General features: G+C 42.9%; 1 protein-coding gene across 2 annotated transcripts in view; it reads right to left on the bottom strand.

The window, feature by feature from the left end:
* The window catches only part of Mcub (mitochondrial calcium uniporter dominant negative subunit beta), a 57,138-nt gene that overhangs the window by 23,443 nt on the left and 11,121 nt on the right, over window positions 1-22,574 (bottom strand). The window lies entirely within an intron of this gene.

Here is a 22,574-nt window from a genome sequence, read left to right on the forward strand (position 1 = left end):
GGAATTTATTAAAAATAAAAAAGCTAAATTTAGGAATAATGGGGGTTGCTTAGGAGAGAAAACTGCAAGTGTTGCCAGGCATGATGGCTCACAGATGTGGTCCAGAGCTTTGGAAACTGAGGCAGGAGTCTGAGCCAGACCAGAAGAAAGACCCAGAGGGAAGGAGGAACCATGATCAGAATATAGTGTATGAATTTTCAACACATACACACACACACACACACACACACACATATGTATTGAAAATATATGAGAGAGAGCTCTCCAGAAAACTACAACCTGAATGTGTGTGTGAAAGAGAGAGAGAGAGAGACAGACAGAGACAGAGAGACAGAGAACAGAGAGACAGAGAGAGACTAACTAAAGCCTCGAGCTACATCAGTTTCATCACTTTATTAACCACTTCCAGCCAAGGACCTCACAGCATCCATACTTCCACATGGATCATAGGCTTTCCCCACATACTAATTCCTACAGCACCTCTCTTTCTCTACTCACCCCTTAAAGCTTAACAAATCCCCTCCCAAGAATGGTTTTATAAGACAAGATGACAACTTGTTTTAATCTCAATAGGAAAAGCCACAACCATGCTCGAACGTGTTGGTAGGATCTCCTGTGACTGCTGAAAATAGCGTTCTCCTGGGCGACACAAATAATTAACACCCAATCGCTAATACTTTTGCCGATTTCTGCTTAGCTGTAAACTCAGCTTTAATTTAACAGCTGTAAACAACAACATCCACCCTTTCTTACTTGGTTAGTTCTTCGACTTTAGCTTACAAACGGCAATGAGTTTGGCAAACCCATGGCCCCTCTTTTAAAAGCATGAGTAAGTCCAAACAGCAGAAGTGATGATAGGCTACCTGTTTGGTAAATAAGTCATTTATGACAGTCATGATTTCCTAAAGAAATATCTGGTACGAAGATCCAAGTTTATATGAATGAAAATGAATCAGAGTGGCCGTTTAACAGTGGAAGCTAAGTGTGGTGCATTCTTGGTATTCTGGGGCAGGGAGGGAGCGCTGGTTCCAAGGCCCCTTGAAGATATCAAAATGTGTGTTCTTTGGATGCCATGTAAATTAAACTGTTTAGAGGATGATAAGAAAAAAATTCTGCAATGGGGCTAGAGCTATGGCTCGGTGCTGAAGAGCACTTGCTGCTCTTCCCAAGGACCCAGGTTTTTGCTTTGTTTTGTTTGAAAATAGTTTATTTTTCCATACAGTATATTCTGATTATGGTTTTCTCTCCACCAACTCCTCCCAGATCTTCTCTACCTCCCCATCCTCCCCACCTCCCCATCTACCCAAATCCACAATCTTTCTTCCTCTCTTTAGAAAACAAATGGACAACAAAAACAAACAAACAACAACAACAACAACAACAACAACAACCCCAAGGCCAAACTAAATAGGACAAAACAGAAAAAAGGAGCCAAAGAAAAAGCATAAGAAACACACACACACACACACACACACACACACACACACACACACACACACATCTGCCTGCCCTGATGTGTAGTTTGTTGCAGGGAGCTCTGCTGCAGAAAACTAGCTTTTCCTTTGGGAACAGCTGTCAACTGGAGCTAGCTTCTGGGTTAGGGATGGGAGCTTGTGTCCACTTCCATTCTCAGAGCTGGGACACAGCTGGCTTAGCCCTGCGCAGGCCCTGTGCACACTTTGTCCTGTATTTTGTACTTTGGAGGGATAGGAATCATGGACAGATTCTTGTAGGCAGCTTCAAATACAGTCTTGTAACATGAAGTATCTTGATACGGGAAGATCTCTTTTTTCATTTTTCTTTATTAAGAAATTTTTTGCTCACTCCACATACTATCCACAGATCCCCCCTCCTCCCTCCTCCCACCCCCAGCCCTCCTTCTCAAGCAACCCTGCATCCCCACATCCCCCAAATCGAGGTCTCCCATGGGGCATCAGCAGAACCCAGCACACTGAGCCTAGGCAGGTCCAAGCCCCTTCCCACTGCACCAAGGCTGTGCAAGGTGTCACACCATAGGCACTGGGCTACAGAAGCCTGCCCATAGACCAGGGACAGATCCCAATCCCCCTGCCTGGGTGCCCCCCAAACAGTTCAAGCCAAACAACCATCTTCCATATCCAGAGGACCTAGTCCAGTCCCATGGGGGCTCCACAGCCACCAGTCCTCAGTTCATGGGCTTCACTAGTGTAGCTGGTCATCTCTGCACATCCTCCCACCATGATCTCGACGTCCCTCGCCTGCAGTATCTCTCCTCTCTCTCATCAATTGGATTCCCAGAGCTCAGCCTGGTGCCTGGCCCTGGATCTCAATACAGAAAGATCTTATGGCATAGAGTATCCTTGATATAGGAACACACCATGGAGCAGTATAGAAGTAAGCTCACAGAAACAAGATATTAAACATCACTAAGACAGGTGACATCTATCAATGTCAGCCCTTGTTGGGATGTTATTACTATAGTCTTGCAAAATGTTACTTTGGAAAGAAACGATCAACAAGTCTACCTGGTCTCTATTATTTTTACAACCTGTTTGTGAATCTACAATACTTTCAATGAATATGCCAACTGAACGAAAACACTTGGCTCCAAGTGACCTGAACCCTGATGTTATCAGACTTAGGGTTACCACCTCTGCCCCAAGCCATGTCCATCCATCCCTCATCAATGAGTCATTAAAAGAGGCAGATTTAAAATGGAAAGCAGGTAAAGGAGAATTATTCAATGTAGTGTTATCAAGAAGAGGAACAAGGAGATTCATGGGATATTCCTCTCCCTCCAGTCCATCTTCAGGGTCCTGAATTGAGATCAAAGTTTAAACAGTGGCCAAGGATATGGAGGTCTCACTAGTCTCAGTGACAGTGTGGTCCTGCCCACTAACCCAGCATTATCTGGCCTTCAGTGTCAGCCGGTAAGGCGGTCTGACAAGCAGTTAGAAGTGTGTGACATCTTTCCAGGAGACAAGATGTCCCTGTGGCTGGTGCATTTTCCTTCTCCCAGCATGAGATTCCCACAGAAACTCCCATTTCTTTGGAGTCCATCGTTTTAACATGTGATGGTCAGATTGAGAAACAAAAATGTCTCTCCAGAAGATCATCCTTTCTTCCAGCCCCCCATTACATGGCTATTCCCGCTCTGTGTTCTCCTGTGGTGTGGGTGGGACCCACTGACTTCCTTCTAACAAATGGAACATGGAAAGAGTGATAAAATGACCGTCTGCTGACAGACACCCTCCAATTGTTGCCTTCGGGCTGTTTGGAGAACTGAGCCACTGGAGGGGAGGGCGAATTGGCAAAGAACTGTGGGTAGTCTTTGGTCATCAGGAAGCCAGAAAGCAAAGCCTGTAGCCCATTTCTACCAACAAAGGCAAGATCTGGGACGCCCTGTAGTGACATGTGAGCCAAGCTTGCAGGAAGTGAGCAACCCTGAAGCAAGCCCACAGGATAATAAAAATGTTTTCAAGCCACTAAATATGAATCTATAGTTGACAGAACATGCTACGTGTCTTTCTGTTCCAATGTTTTCCTGTTGTTCCTCTTCCTCACTTTTTTTTTTCCCAAGACAGGGTTTCTCTGTAGCTTTGGAGGCTGTCCTGGAACTCGCTTTGTAGACCAGGCTGGCCTCGAACTCACAGAGATCCGCCTGCCTCTGCCTCCCTAGTGCTGGGATTACAGGCGTGCGCCACCACCGCCCGGCCTGGACTAGTTCATTTAAAAGAATAAAAACACTGGGACTTTCCCTCGGGCCATCGGAAACAACAAACTGTGGTCATCATCAAGCCGCGGAGTGCCTCACTAGCGCCCTGGACTGGAGAGGTGCCAGCCCCTGGAACTGAGAAATGAATGTCAGTTTTTAGCCCACCCAATCTACACTATCTGGTTATAGCAGATTAATACATCCCAAGACCAACAAAATGAGCAAGAAGTCCCTTTTAAATGAGTTCCTCTAACTTTTCCCTGCCACACGTACAGTGAAGGAGATGGGGAGCTTCTGTGACAGAATGTTCCTGCACCTTAATCATGTCGTCAATGCAGTGTAATCACGAGGCTTTATTTTCTTCTTAGAGTTTCAGCTAGCCGTGGAATTGAAAATACCCCAGTTTGCCATCTGCTGCCTTTTCTCAACAATGAGCCATACCAATAAAAAGCAACAGCCTTTAAATAATCAGCCTTCTTCATTTAACAGAGAGAAAAAGAAATCCAGGCCTAGACTCCTGGTTCCTCTGAATCACAGCCAGGCTCGACTATAGAGAAGACCTCCCCTGTATGAAATCTAGGCAACCGACTTTCACCTTTTATCTGTCTAATCGAGTGTGTGTGTGTGTGTGTGTGTGTGTGTGAGTGAATGTGTGAGTGAGTATGAGTGTGTGTGTGAGTGTGTGTGTGTGTGTGTGTGTGTGTGAGAGAGAGAGAGAGAGAGAGTCTCAGAATTGTGTGAGCATCCTTAAATATTAGAAAATAAAGCCCCTGGGATTTCCATCCTGGCCTCCAAAACATAAATATGGCTTTTAAAAATGCTTAATTTTGCCAGGTGGTGGTGGCACATGCCTTTCTTTAATCCCAGCACTTGGGAGGCAGAGGCAGTCAGATCCCTGTGAGTTTGAGGCCAGCCTGGGCTACCAAGTGAGTTCCAGGAAAAGGCGCAAAGCTACACAGGGAAACCTTGTCTTGAAAAAAACAAAGCAAAACAAACAAACAAACAAACAAACAAACAAAAAGGCTTATTTTCACCATCTCTGGGAGGATTTTACTTTTTGCACATCCAGAAATTGGATCTATAGTCTGTCTGTCTGTCTGTCTTTCTGTCTTTCTTTCTTTCTTTCTTCCTTCCTTCCTTCCTTCCTTCCTTTCTTTCTTTCTTTCTTTCTTTCTTTCTTTCTTTCTTTCTTTCTTTTTGGCTAATTATCTGTTTTCCAAAACCATGGTACAGCCAGTTACAGCCCAGAATGGGTCCCTCAGCTAAGATCCAAATGTCCAGGGTGACTATGCAGCCTGGGTACCTACAGAAGCCCAGATCACCTGCTTATAACTTCCCTTCCCCCCCAAGAAGCACGTCTATGTGGCCCCTAGAAAGCTGTGTTTACATTAACCCACCCATGCCCATGCAGAAGACTCAAATTAAACTCAATGGGCCACATTCAAAAGAAGCAGAAGGTTTCTGAGAGGAGAGAGAGTGGGGTAAGAGAAGGGGTGGGTTGGGGGTGAAAAGACTAAAATCTATCATATCAGTGTATGAAACTGTAAAACAATAAAAGATTAAAGCTAGTATGAATCTAGGATCCTTCCCATGTACCTCAAGGAGGTCGAAACCCTTCCCCCTCCTTTTGGAAGGGCGGGGTGCTGGCTGTCTCTCTTCTAGACCTAACTGAATAGAATGCCTTATTTCCCACTTTGACTGATGGAAGGAACTTACCACCTGGAGAGAATCCCTGCGACTTTCATTGTATTACCTCTGCATCCAGTTAGGGGAGCCAGGAGCTCACCATTCTAGAGTAATTATGCATCGCACCAGACTTTGCAAGTGAACTAACATAGTCAGCCCACCACACTTTTATTAAAACAGTAGGAAACAGCAGACCCCAAATCAAAAAAAGCATGTTTGAAAGGAAGCCTCTCTAGGAAGCAACCAAGAACTCCTCAGCTCACTTAGGTTAGAAGAAAAGAGGCTTCCTCAGAGGTAGGAGCTGTTTCTAGGACCATTCAACTAAGGCTCATTGAGTAAAAGTGTGTCCTATGCAAGCCTGATAACCTGAGTTCAATTCCCAGGAAGAGTCCATAAAAAGCCAGATGCAAGGGCACACATGCTTAGATGGGAGGCAGAAGCTTGGAGCTAGCTCATCTGGAGGAGGTGGCACAATGGCAAAACCAACAGACAGACCCTGACTCTACAAGGTGGGAGGTGAGGTCCACCGGGCAGAAAGCTGTCCTCTAACCTCACACATGCACCATGACACATGTGCACACATGCATGGGCATGAGTGCACACACACATACTAGAGAAAATAAAATAAAATGAGTTGGAGGGATGACTCAGTGGTACTGCCCTTGCATAGGACAAGAAGTTAGTTCCCAGCACCCATGTGTGCCTTACAACCATCTGTAACTCTTTCTCATCTGGACCTCCCAGACTCCAGAATTGAACCACATCAACCTTCACTCTTTACATGTTACTCAGCTTGTGTGCTCACATACAGCAGAAAATGGGCAAGGCCAGGCTTCAAAGTTTTCCTGTTACTCCGGTTGTTTCCTTAACTCTAAAGATGCTCTCAACTGTATGATAACCATAGAAGAGGTCGAGGGGAGGACCATGCCCTCAGTCATACAAAGGGCAGGGACTTGAGCTCGGTGCTGTCTCTTGGTTTTAGGGATAAGAGACATGTCCCTTGCTGGGTCTCCGGCCAGAAAGCAAGGTCGGCTGCTTGCTTCTCAGTTTCTCTGATCTAGCACATCTTCACCCCCAAATCTGACTTCTGAGTCTTTGTTGGTAAACAGAACGATAGAGATTTAGTTTAAACCTGCATATTGTGACTGGAAGGCCCTCCACGCTAAGCCCTGAATGGCTAGTGAGGTGTTGACTGCGGGGCCATGGGGCAGCAGACAATAATTAAAATACCAGTAGACTCATGTGCTAAGCCGACAGAAAAACATCACGTGTACCTCCAACCCATTAAAGTTCCTGTAGTCAGATCACATCATACCCATTAACACCCCAGGATGCTGCTTCTAATGCCTTAACGCTATCAACTAGGAGGCCAACGGTTCCCTGTCTATTGGGATCATTTTTCAGCACAATGAAGGCCTTAAGGTTACACAGGAGAAAGGCGCCTTGAACTTGATGTGTTTACAAAGCTTCCAGCATGTGCTTGTATCTTTATTTTTATCAACTATGGAATGCTTAAAACACGGCTTTATAATGAGTCATTTAGTGGCTCTGAAAAAAGAAATCTAGATTGTTAAGTTTTTAAAACTCTGGGCGGGCTGGTCAGTAAATGCCATAGCTGCCTTAGTGTCCTCCATACCCGGGGACTGACCCAATAAGAGAGAATATTCTCACTTCCCATGGCTTTTGTTTCAAGCTTTAAAAAAAAAACACAAAAAAACAAAAAAAAACCAGTTGTGTCCATTCTTCTACTATCTATTGATTGCATTCAGTAAAGACTTTAAATATCTTTTTTTTTTTTTTTTTTTTTTTGAGACAGGGTTTCTCTGTGTAGCTTTGGCGCCTTTCCTTGAACTCACTCTGTAGCTCAGGCTGGCCTTGAATTCACAGAGTTCTGTCTGCCTCTGCCTCCCAAGTGCTGGGATTAAAAAGGCGTGTGCCACCACCACCCAGCTAAATATCATTTTTTAAAATTTGACTCATTCTCTGAATAAACTTAAGTTGACTATGATACACACATCTTTGCTGTGGGAGGAAATAGTGGGGATTTTTGTATTGACCTTCAGGTGCATTTGAGTGAGTATGAAAATCTGTCCCCTTCTTTAGATATGTGAGTGGTCGGTCACTTGCCATAAAAGCTACATGAACTTACTGATTTGCAGTGAAAATTTCACCATAGACACACAGGACCCTCAAGCAAAGGCAAAACCTACATGTCTCCGTGTAGTGGTCATAACTCACTAATAACTAAACATGTTATGGGGAGAAAAGAAAGCAGTCCACACACTCTGGGCTTCAAATCCAGAAGTGAGCATTTTAAAGTACAGAACAGAAATGGCACACATGGCCCTGACCTCACATAAGGTCCATCCTGTCTAATTAATTCGCAAGTGCAAATCACAGGAAACCAATGCTGTGTGTAACACAATTAGTGGTGACGAAGATGCAGCATTCAGGCTTAGGGAGAGAGCTGCTAACATGAGGCAGGGGCTGATGATAGAGAGGGATGCAGATACGGAAACAGAAAGTCCAGGCACTGTCAATCACAAGCAGCTTTTTCTTGCACAGTTTGCTCGCTCTTTCTCTCTTTCTTTCTTTCTTTCTTTCTTTCTTTCTTTCTTTCTTTCTTTCTTTCTTTCTTTCTTTCTTTTTTTAACCAGCTGGGATTAGGTGATTCCTTCTAGGATTAACTCTGGGCTTCCCAAGTCTCAGTTATGATTTCTGTGTTCCGTAAAAGACAAAAGAGAAAACTAGCATAATAGTTGATTGAGAAAGCACGGGACTCACCATGCCTGGATTTGAGCCCTGACTCTGCTAGGCTTGTGTGATTTATTTCACCTCCCTAGGTTTCAATTTTCTTCTTTATGTATGATCACATCTGGGTAAAGTCTACGAATGACAAGGTCATGCAGCAACTACATGACTTTCTGTATATAGAAAGTGGCAATAAATTACTCTTAAGTTATCACATTTCCATCCAGTGACCAACCATGAACTGTATATGCATTTAAGAGGATAAGTTTCACCTGGAGAGATGGCTTAGTGGGTAGAGTGTTGCTGCTCTTACAGAGGAGCTCAGTGTTTTTCCAGAGCCCATGGCAGTCTGGGAGCAGATGCACTCACATATAGATAGGCACATGAGTACACATAATTTAAATAAACAAGTACAATAGAATAGCTTTAAACTTAAGAGTAGGCTTGGCGTTCTTGTGGGGTTCCCAACAGTGGCAGTGGGGGTGTCTTTGACTCCTTTGCCTGTTCTGGGGACCCTTTCCTCCTACTGGGTTGTCTCTTTCAACCTTGATGTGAGGGTTAGTGCCTAGTCTTATTGCATCTTGTTGTGCCATGATCAGTTGATATCCCTGGGAGGCCTGCCCTTTTCAGAAGGGAAACAGAAGGAGTGGATCTGGGGGAGAGGGATGGTGTGTGTGTGTGTGTGTGTGTGTGTGTGTGTGTGTGTGTGTGTGTGTGTTTTGCAGGGGATGGAGGAGAGTGGAGGGAGGAAAACTGTGGTAGGGATGTAATGTATGAGAGAATAAATAAATAAGCTAATTAATTAATTAATTAAAAAGCAAAACTAGGGGTTGGGGATTTAGCTCAGTGGTAGAGCATTTGCCTAGCAAGCACAAGGCCCTGGGTTCGGTCCTCAGCTCTGGCAAAAAAGAAAACAAACAAACAAAACAAAACAAAAACAAAACTTAAGACTGGACTGTCTCCTTTGGAGCAGATGGAGACTGGATCAAGGTTAGTTGCAATCTTGCTGGGAACACAATACTGACTCAAGCAGGGTCTCTCTGTGTAGCCCTGGCTGCCTTGGAACTTGCTGTGTAGACCAGGCTGTCTTCAAACTCAGAGATCCATCTGCCTCTACTTCCTGAGTGCTGTGCTTACAGGCATGTGGCCACTACACCAAGCTATCCCAACAGTCTTAGACTTAAAGTCTCACTTAAATCTGATTTCATGAAAAATTAAATCTCTTAGTAAATTAAATAATTTCTTTCTCTGCAAAGCCAAATGCTTGCTTCTCCTGGAGATACATGTGTAATTTGTTCGGAATTTCATCCAACAGTTTACTTATTGTCTATGTGGAAGCCTTAAGAGGCTGAGGAAATGTCAGACCCTCAATATGAAAGTAGTTTGGCTAGGTAGGTCATTGTATTAGTTAGGTTTCTATTGCTGTGATAAATACCATGGCAAAAGGCAACTGGAAAGGGAAGAGTTTCTTTGCTTACACCTCCACACCACTGTTCATCATGGAGGTAAGTCAGGGAAGGAACTCAGAGCAGAGAACTAGAGGCAGGAACTGAAGCAAAAACTGCAGAGTGAGCTGCCCACTGACCTGCTCCTCTGACCTTGCTCAGCCTGCTTTCTCATACCATCCAGGACCAGCTGCCCAGGTCTGGCACCACTCACAGTGGGATGGGTCCTCCCAGATCAATCATGAATCAAGAAAATGCCCCCCAAAGGCTTGAGAAATGGCCCAGTGGTTAAAAGGAACTACTACTCGGGGCTGGAGAGATGGCTCAGAGGTTAAGAGCACTGACTGTTCTTCCAGAGGTCCTAAGTTCAAATTCCAGCAACCACATGGTGGCTCACAACCATCTGTGATGAGATCTGTTGCCCTCTTCTGGCCAGCAAGGATACTTGCAGGCAGAACACTGTATACATAATAAATAAATAAATCTTTAAAAAATAATCAAATCTAGACATTAAAAAAAAAAAAAAAGAACCTACTACTCTTGCAGAGGACCTGGGTTCTGTTCCAAGCATCCACATGGTGGCTCAAAACCATTCTAAACTCTAGATCCAGGGAAGAAAAGGAAGGAAGGAAGGAAGGAAGGAAGGAAGGAAGGAAGGAAGGAAGGAAGGAAGGAAGGAAAAAAAATGACCCACAGGCCAATCTGATAGAAGGATTTTGCAATTGAGGTTTCCTCTTCCCAGATGACTCTAGCACGTGTCAAATTGAAAAAAAAAACACTAACCATCCCTGCCATCTCTGTGATGACCTGATGATCATTTCATCACATCTCTCAGGGAATTCAAGCATCCATTTTAGACCCTGGACCAGTGAAGTTTTGGCAGCAGTTGAAGCTCTTTCAAGTCAACCGCCTTCATTAAAGCTTGGAAAGATAGTATTTTATTTTCAAAGTAAGAGCCATCCCTCCGCAGCAAAATAGACTAGCTTTGGGGTGATCACCTTAGAGGCCATGGGCTGAGTTTATGTTTAACCAATTGATTGCATAAGGGTACTTTCAACACATCTCCCAGTGCTATAGTGAGAGAACTGAGTGGAAAAAGCCTTCTGTCCTGATTGACATATCTGGAGGATGGGCTGTGGTTATGCATTATTAATTAAAATGAAGAGTGCTAACTTCAATGGCTGCTAATAGTCAACATTCATAGGATGTATATAAGCTTGACTTTAAATTGGATTCTTCATTGAGCACCTGAACTAGAACTTTGCAATGCATTTTGGAATGCTAATGTGTAAGGGAATGGTTACTCTTAGGGGCCTGGCTTGGCCCTTGCGTCAGGGTTGTGGCCCACAACTTCCTCCTTTCCTGGTACTGAGTTACTGCAACATCCCTACTGCTTCCCTGCAATCACACACAGGAAATTATCCTTTGTGTGTAAACTCCCCTCTGTTTATGCTACTCTGGGTGGACCATCTGTTCCCTGTTGGGACCAGGAATTACACTAACACCTTCCACCCTCAATGGAAACCATGGGTCTTCCCATCATGCTTTGCTTAAGGCTTTAAGTGTTGTGCTTTGAATGAGTGATGCCCCTCATAGGCTCATGGATTTGAGTGTTTGGGGAGGTGGAGCTGCTGTGGATATGGCTCTGTGTAAATAAAATTCTGATTGGCCAGTGGCCAGGCAGGAAGTATAGGCGGGACAAGAGAGAAGAGAATTCTGGGAAGTAGAAGGCTGGAGAGAGACACCGCCAGCCGCCGCCATGAAAAGCAACATGTAAAGACACTGGTAAGCCACAAGCCATGTGGCAAAATATAGACTAACAGAAATGGGTTAATTTAAGATAGGAGAAGTAGATAATAAGAAGCCTGCCACAGCCATACAGTTTGTAAGCAATGTAAGTTTCTGTGTGCTTTCTTGGTTGGGTCTGAGCGACTGTGGGCCTGGCGGGTGAGAGAGATTTGTCCTGACTGGGCCAGGCAGGAAAACTCTAACTACAAATGGCGCCCAATGTGTTGACAAGAGTTTCCACCTAAAACCTGACAAAAAAGATTCTAAGACGGAGCTAAAAACAGCTTCCTAATTGTCTCTCTCAAGTTAGCAGCAGCCTGCCGGTTTGAGCTACTATGGCGGGTTTCTGGCACGTGCGTCTGACCTGCAGTGTGGCGGGAATGAGGAGTCTACAAGCGGCACTTTACTCTGCTGCATGGTGGATTTAGCCTTTGCTAGTTAAAAAAAAAAAAAAAAAAAAAAAAAAAAAAAAAAAAAAGATTTCTGGGCTATGCACTGCTTTGATAGAACTGCTTCTGATAGTTGATGGTACACATGGCTCCAGACCCAGAGCTGGTGGTAAACTATCACCGCCATGTTGGAAAGCTGAGGTGGGCGGAGCCAGCAGCCACAGCAGCGTTTCAGTCTTACAAAGATGGATATTACACAGAGAATCTGGTTTATGTTGTCTTTGGGATTTTTAACTACAGAAAAAGATTTGTTCGTAAAAGCTGTTGAGTTAAACAAGTATGTAAATTTTAATGGTACCTTGACTTCAAAATTTGAATATAAGGATATGTTACTTTAAAAAAGAGTCTCTGCTTTTGTTTCCACAGAAAGCCAGAGGCTGTGGATTTGTTCCAGATTAAGATATATCAGGTTTGATCAGCCAAGACCACCTGAAAGGTCTCCGATGACACCATGGCCCAGATGATCTGACATCCAGAATGGTTTCAAGGCAACTGACTCAGAGGTTCACCCTAATGGACTACTCTATAATCCTAAAATTTTCTTTGTATCCCCATAAGATACAGCGCCCCCCTCCAGCAGAAAGTAGTAAGAGAAACAACGCCCACATTCCCAAAATTATCAAGCTGGCTTTGGAGATGGAATTGGCTCACTCCTTCTCTAAACCCAGACATATTGCTAAAAGAAAAGGGTAAGAGCTTCTTGTGTCCCAAATCAAAAGAGCCCTCTGGTGTGGGACAGAAAAAAACCAATATTTTTCTTTAAAGCAGGTTGATTATAAATGTGATCTCTTTCTAAAAAAAAAAAGGGGATATGATATAGATATGATAGGATAAAAGGGTAGATTAATAAACTTACTTCTAAAGAGCAACAACTCATTTAAAATGTTTTACATTGGTATAGATTTTAATCTATTGATACAAACTTAAAATTAATTTTGTTATACTATGTGTATATTTCTAATCGTGTTTAAGGTATTATGTTTGTATAGCTCATTTTAAATTGTAATGGATAATTAAAAATAGATTAATAATTAGTCATCTATGATAATCATACTCATAGCCATGTTAGTTAAGTCTTCTAGGTATACACAGAGATATTTCAGATAGATAGGTAATCTTCAAATACTTCAAAGACCTACAGAATATGGCATTTAAAATATTTTTAAAATTTAGACTTTCTGGACAGTGAGGCATGTCTGCTTCTGGCAGCACCATTTTACTTCAGAGAGAAAGATGGGCATTAAAGACACTTCATATGGAGTTTATCTTCACCTTGACAAAAATGGCCATTTTGGCAAGAAACTGTTCTTGCATGGACTGCTCGATCACCTGGACATACAGGACCCATAGAAAGGTGACCACTAAACTTTGCTTTCAAAATGGTCCTTCAGGTTCCTGCTTCACAGAGGAAACTGCCAGACAATCTACAGGACACTAAAAAAAGGGACCAAGGGTCTCTAGCCCTATGGGCTAAAGACAAATGCCCCAACTTTACAAAGGAACATTAGGTGACTGTCCAGGCTGCCAGCTGTCTCTGTCTACCCTGCAAGACTACCGAAAAATGCTTACATCCTTCTCCCAGTTCTCAGGTAATATTATATCCTTCTGAGGTCTTTGATGTGGTTGAAGACTAGATAGTTATAATTTCCTCAGTTATGATACAAGATAAGTTAGATATAAAACCTTAGACTCACAAATATAAGATAGATAGGATATCTTCTTTAATATTGTAACTGTAATTCTTGCTAGATAATTGTTTTGTTATATGTAATTATACTATGTAAAAGTTAAAACCTTCCTTTAAAAAAAGAAAAGAAAAGGGGAAGTGCTGTGGATATCGCTCTGTGTAAATAAAGTTCTGATTGGCCAGTGGCCAGGCAGGAAGTATAGGCGGGACAAGAGAGAAGAGAATTCTGGGAAGTAGAAGGTTGGAGGGAGACACCGCCTACCGCTGCCATGAGAAGCAACATGTAAAGACACTGGTAAGCCACAAGCCATGTGGCAAAGTATAGACTAACAGAAATGGGTTAATTTAAGATAGAAAAGGTGGATAACAAGCAGCCTGCCACAGCCATACAGTTTGTAAGCAATGTAAGTTTCTGTGTGCTTTCTTGGTTGGGTCTGAGCGACTGTGGGCCTGGCGGGTGAGAGAGATTTGTCCTGACTGGGCCAGGCAGGAAAACTCTAACTACATGGAGCCTTGATGGAGGAAGTATGTCACTGGGGACCTTGCCTCAATTCCTGTTCTCTCTTTCTCTGTTTTTTGTATATGGATGAAAATGTGGTCAACCTGCTTTCTGTTCCTTCAGCCATGCTTTCCCTGACGGTTGCCAGGCCCTCTCTGCCATGGCAGATTTTGTCCTGTTGGAAGCATAAGCCAAATAAATCAATCCCTTTTTCTCCACTTGCTTTTTTCAGAATATTTTATCACAGCAAACGAAAAGCAACTTACATAAGTATTATCTTTGTTTTGGTCAATTTGTTTTGCCTTTTTTGTTTGTTTGTTTTTGCTTTTCCCAAAAAAGAAAATACTTGTTCTCTGTCCTGTTTTCCTACTTCTTTGGTTACTCACAGGACTGATTCTTTTTCGTGTTTATTCATGTTTTTATTCTCTCTCTCTCTCTCTCTCTCTCTCTCTCTCTCTCTCTCTCTCTCTCTTTTGAGAGCCACTCATGGCCACTGTCCATTTCTCTACTAAGGTCTTGCTGTTTTCCCTATAGGCCTGAATGATGACTTGTTATATATTTCCTGTTTAGATGAAAGAACAAATGTCTACTTGAGTTGGCTTAAGCGAGAGCAGAGATTACTCTAAGGACACAAGAATGTCTCTGGGGGAACCAAACGGAAAGATTCAATGAAGCCTCATGAATTCACTAGATTCAGAGACCAGGGTGTGATGTTGAGGGTGCAAAGTTCTCTTAATCCATAGTTTACACATTATATTACCTTGCTTAGGACCTGCAAGTTGGTTTTCCCTGCTTCACGGTAGGCAGCGGTCCCCACCCAACAGCTCCAAATGCGGTTAGTAGAACTTTGAATCCCAGACGCCAGGCCAAGTTCCAAGTTAGGTGGTCAGGGAAATGAAGGTGATGCCCTGCTAAGATGGCCAGTCATTGAACTGTGTAGATAAGATGCTGAACCATTTAGATAGAAGTAGGACATTCCCCGAAAAGCAAGATGGCATATAGAGCCCACAAGGTTGTTTTCTCGAGTTGCAAAGCTAAGAGCCTTGGAGTTTGAGTTTTCTTGCCTGGCCCACAGTCAGGACAAATCTCTCTCACCCGCCAGTCCCACAGTCGCTCAGCCCCAACCAAGTAAGCACACAGAGACTTGTATTACTTATAAACTGTGTGGCCGTGGCAGGCTTCTTGTTATCTAGTTCTTTTATCTCAAATCAACCCATTTTTATTAATCTATACTTTGCCACTTGGTTCGTGGCTTACCTGTACCTTTACATCTTCATTGTCATGGTGGTGGCTGGCAGCGTCTCTCTGCCCCAGCCTTCCACCTCCCAGAATTCTCTTCTCTCTTGTCCCGCCTATACTTCCTGCCTGGCCACTGGCCAATCAGAACTTTATTTACACAGAGCAATATCCACAGCACTTCCCCTTTTCTTTTTTTTTTTTAAAGGAAGGTTTTAACTTTTACATAGTACAATTACATATAACAAAATAATCATCAAGCAAGAATTACAGTTACAATATTAAAGAAGATATCCTATCTATCTTATATTTGTGAGTCTAAGGTTTTATATCTAACTCTTCTCTCTTGTCCTGCCTATACTTCCTGCCTGGCCACTGGCCAATCAGAACTTTATTTACACAGAGCGATATCCACAGCAGAGCCTCACTATGTGAAAATATTAATAATTTTAATGTTGTACCAGGGAAAGATTGTTGTCTGATGTCAAATAGGTTTAAGCAAATCAGTATAAATATTAAGATATTTTCTTCTAGCTCAATGTGTTAAGGATACATTCAGGCCATGTGATTTCTAAGAGAGATCTGACTTTGATGTTTTCACAAAAATTGTAGGTTTAACAACTACTGTTGATTACAATGTTTAGTCACTGGCAGACATTCCAACTCCACTAATTAAATGGCAGCACAATCTCACTAAATAGAATAAACTAATTAAATGAACCTTCATATAAGAGTAAGGCTACAGGTTGATAGCAGAGCAGCTGAGCTTGAGCAACAGCTACACACAGCAAGGCCGTGTTGCTTCTGGGCAAAACTGTACAACATTCGAAACCCAAATATTTGCAGCGATTACTAGTTTAATGAAAGTAAAAAGGCCCCAAATAAATCTACTGTCACTAAATACTTATCAACAACCTAAAGCCTTCCCTTGGGCAGCAAGAGAGATATTAGGGTGTGGGCAGAGAGACTTCTGTAGTAACCAACTAACCTTTTGCAAGGCATCTGAGTTTATATGTCTATAATTTCACTGTTTCCAACTTTGTGATGGATATCACAGGTCTAATTTAAAACAAACAAACAAACGGTCTTATATAGTCCAGACTGTTCTTGAACTCCCCATAAAAACAAGGGTGTCCTTGAACTTCTGATCCTTCTGCCTCCACCTCTTGAGGACTGGGGTTCCATTCATATACTACCATAGACATTTGTACGATGTTGGAACCTCAGAGAACATGAGAAATGAAGGGGATCTTAAGGATTAAGGGCCCAATTCCAGATCCCACTACTCAAGCCAGCCTCTTGGCTTTTCTTTTTTCTTTTCTTTTCTTCTTCTTCTTTTTTTTTTTTTTTTCAAGATAGGGTTTCTCTGTGTAGTTTTGGTGCCTGTCCTGGATTTCGCTCTGTAGCCCAGGCTGGCCTTGAACTCACAGAGATCCCCCCTGGCTCTGCCTCCCGAGTGCTGGGATCAAAGGCGTGCACCACCAACGCCCGGTGCCTCTTGGCTTTTCAATAGCCCAACCCTATCCTCTGAGTCTTAGTTCTAAAGCCCCTACATACTTATCCCCAGCCTCATACACAGTTGTGGATCTCTGTGACTCATCCATGCAGTATTTGAGCTATATCCCAAGACCATAGAATAGCCACGTGTTTCTTCCTTGCTTTCTGTTCTGGTAAGTAGGTACTCTTTTACCATACTCTGGCCCTGCTTCCCTTGGCCTAGACAGCTTGGCCATGCTCACATGCAGCTCCTTGTCTTCAGCAGAGCACAAGGGCTATCCTAGCACCCCTGTGGTGATTATCAATGCCTTGCCTATCTGCTCCAAATTTACTCCATTTGGATTGCTTTGTCTCTAAATGGATTGGAGTTTTTAAATGCTTTTACTTTGCCAAATAGGTCTGAAGTTTTGTTTTTAACAGGGGACACTGGAGAGACACTTGAGAAATGAATTGGGTTTTCATCCTGGTTCTGGCATATTTACTTAGCAGGCTGTTAAGGTGTGGACACTGATGGCTTCTCCAGCATCAGCCTTCTGCCATGCTAATGGTGTCCACAGCTTCTGCCTGAGTTCCTCTTGTGACACACATGGTTCCTGTAGTAGGAGAAGCAATGAAGAGCCAAAATAGGTGGCATAGTCTCTTCAATTGAACTGAACCCTGCCCACCTGTTCTCCCCAGGGTTGAGACAGGTCTCCTTGCTTAGATACTTTTTCAAGGGGACCACTTTTTCACGTGATACACTCTCAGATATTTGAATGCAAATATCTTAAACTGGGGATGTAGCTCAGTGGGGAAAGAGCTTACCCAGCATGCACAAAGCCCTGGGTTTGATTTCTAACATTGTACAAATGTGGTATAGGAGTATATGAATGCAATCCCAGCACTCAAGAGGCGGAGGCAGAAGGATCAGAAGTTCAAGGACATCCTTGGGTGTTCAAAGGCCAGCCTGGACTAGATGAGACCCTATCTTAAAAAAATAAAATAAAATAAAAATAAAAGCAATTTTTAAAAAAATCTCACTTTATTTGATTTCTTTTACAAAACTGTTAGAAAAAAATCTAGCTCCTTAAATTATCGCCGATATGAATCTTCAACATCTTATTCACCATCTGTGATGGTTAGTGTTGTCAAACTGATGGGCTCTAGAATCACCTGGGAGACAAGCCTCCAGGGACACCTATGAGGGAGTGCTTAGCCATGAGAATGTCTGTGAGAAATTATCTCATGGGTAAATTGACATGGAAAGACCCGTGGTAACTATAGGTGGGGCCATTCCCAGCATGGGAATCCAGGACTGTCTTACACAGAGAAAATAACCTGAACATAAACGTTCATTGCTCTGTGCTTTCTGACTGGGATGCAATGTGACAACAACGCCACACTCCTGACACTATAGCTTTCCCTGCAGAATGGACTGTCCCCTCAAAACCTTTTCCTTCTAAACTGCTTTGTCAGTACAGCCATGGAGAAAACAGTCAGGACATCATGTCCACCAGTGATGTGTTAATGTCCTTTTGTTAAGTACTGCCTCAATCAGAAGAATGATGCCCTTGGTGAAGCTGATAATTCTTCTGGGATATGATGGGATTGGACTTCTCTTCCCTCTGTGAAAGAGTCCTGCAAGGTGAGTGTTCTAGAACACCACATTCATGGCGGCTTGTAGGTGAACTGAAATTCCCTGAGTCTTCCTACAAAGCAACCAAGTGAGAACTGGCTCAGCCTACCCTCTCCCCGGGTGAGAGTCTGTGCTTTGTAGAACTGCTGAGTTGTTTTCTATTGACCTCAGACCAATGGCCAATCCATGTTTATCAACCCATGTCAGCCTGCTGTAGTGAAGGATGTGAACAGGAAGCCTCCAGAGAAAGTGATCATTTCTATTGTGATGCCAGCTAGGGGACAATTATGTCTAGAACAGAAGTAATATTATATACGTTTGGTAAAACATATATGTGTAGTTAGAGTTTTCCTGCCTGACCCAGTCAGAACAAATCTCTCTTACCCGCCAGTCCCACAGTCGCTCAGACCCAACCAAGAAAGCACACAGAAACTTACATTGTTTAGAAACTGTATGGCCGAGGCAGGCTTCTTGTTATCTACTTCTTCTATCTTAAATTAACCCATTTCTGTTAGTCTATACTTTGCCACATGGCTTGTGGTTTACCAGTGTCTTTACATGTTGCTTTTCACGGCGGCGGCTGGCAGTGTCTCTCCCCAGCCTCCTACTTCCCAGAATTCTTTTCTTTCTTGTCCCACCTATACTTCCTGCCTGGCCACTGGCCAATCAGAACTTTATTTACATAGAGAGATATCCACAGCATATATGTGTATATTACATATGTTAGTTCTTTAGAATAGGCTTTTATTTTGGCCTTGTTAATATTTCAGTGACAATTCTGCAGTATCAATGTTTAGGGATACACAAATATCTTCAGCAAACTCACCATCTGGTTAGGTAAAACAATTATGTTAAAGCATCATGAAAAGCAGCATGAGTGGAAAACCCTTCTAACATCCCAAGATCACCCTTCTAACCCTTGCCATTAGCAACAGCCAAGCCTGACAAATCAGAACCAAAAATCGAGTTTATAAGCCAAAACATATGATTAGGCCAACATGGTAAGGAAATATACACAAAGTTGGGCTAATGCCGCTCTGTACATCTATTCCCTAACTGCAGATTAGCCTTGATGCTTTCTGTTTTATTCTAAGACACAGCATCTCTATCCTAAGTAGCTGATTTCCTATTTGGGAAGCCACATTCACAGCAAGCTAATAAAATCTCCTTAAACTCATATACTAGAAACCTATGACATTTCTTTAGCACTGACTATTGCTCTTGTAGCTGCTGATCACAGTTCTTCTAAAGGAACTCATTCCCTAAAACTGCACCCCAAGCATCTTTCCTTAGCTGTCTTCTCCTTAACATGTGTCCTCTTGTAAATGCAAAGTCTGACCTCCAATGCTGACTGAACTATTAGAATGCTTTTCTCTCTCTTCTTTAGCTTAGAGTACACTGGGAAGACTTCACCCCTTCCTATTAAGTTTCTGCCTGGAGGGCTGCTTATAATGATCCCAGCCAGGTGTCAAATGATCCTGTCCCAGACAAATTAAAAATGCTGAATCTCCACAATTCCCTTTAAAATATTTCAGGAAGAAATCATGTTTCCCTGTAATTATTTCCTGGAGACGAAGGAATGCCTGGGGTGCCTTGGCAATTCAGTGACTACCCCTAAAACAAAGTTACCTTCTTTCTGGTCAACAGAACTGTGGGAGATATAGCTAACTCCCCTTGAACTCTTCTTCCTTCTTCCACGGTAATCAGGTTTAGATGTGATGTGGCTCCTGGCCAGGACTATAGCCCTCAGCCCTTTGTACTGAATGCAGCCATGCGCCACTTTCAATGAAATATTCAACAGAAAATGAGCTCAAGTGACATGTAACGCCCCAAGGCCCTGCCCACATTACCTTGCAAAACTAACGTCCTGTGCGAATTTGACTTTGGAAGCTGCCCGTGGTTGACAGAGCAATACATCAGCATGGGCTCCTGAGTGTCTCCTGAAGGTGAGGAGAGGAACAGAGCTAGCGCTTGAGCCATTTTTAAAAGCTCAGAACCATTTCACGAGAGGTAAATTAAGAACACAGAAGTTCCTCAAAGCCCTGAGCTCAATGGCATCAGGGAAACCAAAATAAGTGCCACCAACACCACATCTCGATTTTTGTTGTCATTATTGCTGCTGGTTTTTGTTATTGTTTGGAGACAGGGCATGGTGAGTTGACTAAGAATGAACCCCATAGGCTCATATTTGGATGCTTACTCACCACAAATGGAACTCGTTGAGAAGGATTAGAAGGATTAGGAGGTGTGGCCTTGTTGGAGGAAGTGTGTCATTAGGGCCAGTCTGTGGGTCTTCTGTCTGACTGTCTCACTGTCTGTCTCTCTGTCTGTCTATCTCCACCCCCAGACCAGAAAAGAACCTTCTACTAAGCCCATGTTGCAACACCAAGGAATGGCACTAGATGTTTCCCAACTGCCTGGAAGACTCAGCTGAACAGCATCCTTAAATACAGCAAAAATATGGGCAAGGATGTTTACACCAATCACAGTGACCTTTGCCCAAATGAAGGATGTGCTGGTATCAATACAGGTCTCATGCTGCATAGAACCATCAGCAGGCAATGCTTCCCCCTCTGGCTTGAATAAAAATCTTTGCTAGTGTTCCCCCAAGGTTTGTGATGGCAAGCTACTTGTAACTGTAGTGGTTAGGAAGTGCCTTTTGGAGTGGAGGTGTTTGGAGGCAGCAACTGCAGTGATTGCAACATTCTTAAGTAGCTGTGATGTATTCAAAGAGGCCAGGCTGGTGGTGTGAAGCGAGCCTTGCCAGTTGCTTGGCCAATAGTCCTTCACTCAGAGCAGCACAGGTACCAGGGATGGGTTTACCAGCCATCAGTTAAGGAGTCAAACTCCCTAGCCTTCGGTGTCCTGGTTATCTAAGAGGATCAGTAAACATTCAAAGTAGTGCTTACAAACCAAGTCCTATCATTAACAGTACCTTAACAGTTTCTAACGGTGCTTTACTCTTAACCAAATGCACTTGGGGGACATTGTATTGTTTTATCTGTCTCCCCCATGACTTAATGGTCATGTTGGAGAGAAATCGATGGGAATTAACACCCATGGCAGTACACTGCCTTTCAATGCCACCTTTTGCCCATCATATCCCTTTGCCCCAAAGAATTAGAATTTGTCACATGTCCAGTTATTTTCTTGACTCCAGACAGCAGCTCACTCTATACTTTAATCATAATTGTCTCTCTCTCTTTTTTTTCATAATTTCATACCTTTTGGGCACTGGAGCCTAAATGCAGAAAATGGTTGAAATTTATCCTCAGTTTCACGCTCATCACCTTGTTCCATACATAGTACCAGTTCCTGTTATTCTAGCTCTATGGGCAGTAGCCATGACATCATGATATGCCCTTTTTGTACTCAATTAACTCATCCATACAGACTGACTTGCCAGGTCCAAATTCACCTTCTAGAGTACTATCTTTATTGATACCATGAAAATCTTGGTAGAGAGTCTATAGACCAAGGTCAGTCAATGGTGTCCAGGGATTGAATTTCATCTGCTGTTTTTGGGAGTAGAGTCTATTAGAACACACCTTTGCCTGTTCATGTACACATTGTCTGCAATGCCTAAACTGCTGAGTGTCTAGAATTTCATAGGCAAAGTTTACCTACCAATCTTTGGTTTAGATTAACATCATTTCTCATGTAGACAATGGAATCTATCTTCTTATACTTCATTCATTCATCAACAACTGCAAGTACTTGTGCTATCAAATAAAGAGACTGTATATGCCTATATACATATCTACAGTCTATATGATAACTGCTTTTGAAGAGTTACAGTGCCCAAAGAAAGATATTGTGCATGGATGAAGAAAGACATGCAGAAAGTCCTAATGCAGAGGAGTAGACAGGCATCCAATGAGTAAGAAAAACATAAATAGATAGAAGGATGATTTCCATCTTTCTAGTCAGTAAAGAACAAATATCAAAGCTTAGTAAGAAAGAAAACAGGTATCTTAGTGGCCATATGGCAAACTGTTACACTGTATAAAATGTGTTGCATCACATATTTATTAGTTGTTCTTTTCCTTCAGCTATTAACCATGGGTAACCATGCTGGAGGCCTGTATAGTAATTCCGAGAGCCTCCAACAGCACCCCGCCCCCACACACACACAGCGGTTCAATCTCTACAGTTCAGAGGTTTCTGGTTAGCCACTAGATATTGTGACATGCATTGGTCAGCTCAGCACTCAGGAGGCTGGGGCAT

This window comes from Onychomys torridus, chromosome 6 (assembly GCF_903995425.1).
Source record: "Onychomys torridus chromosome 6, mOncTor1.1, whole genome shotgun sequence".
NCBI lineage: Eukaryota > Metazoa > Chordata > Mammalia > Rodentia > Cricetidae > Onychomys > Onychomys torridus.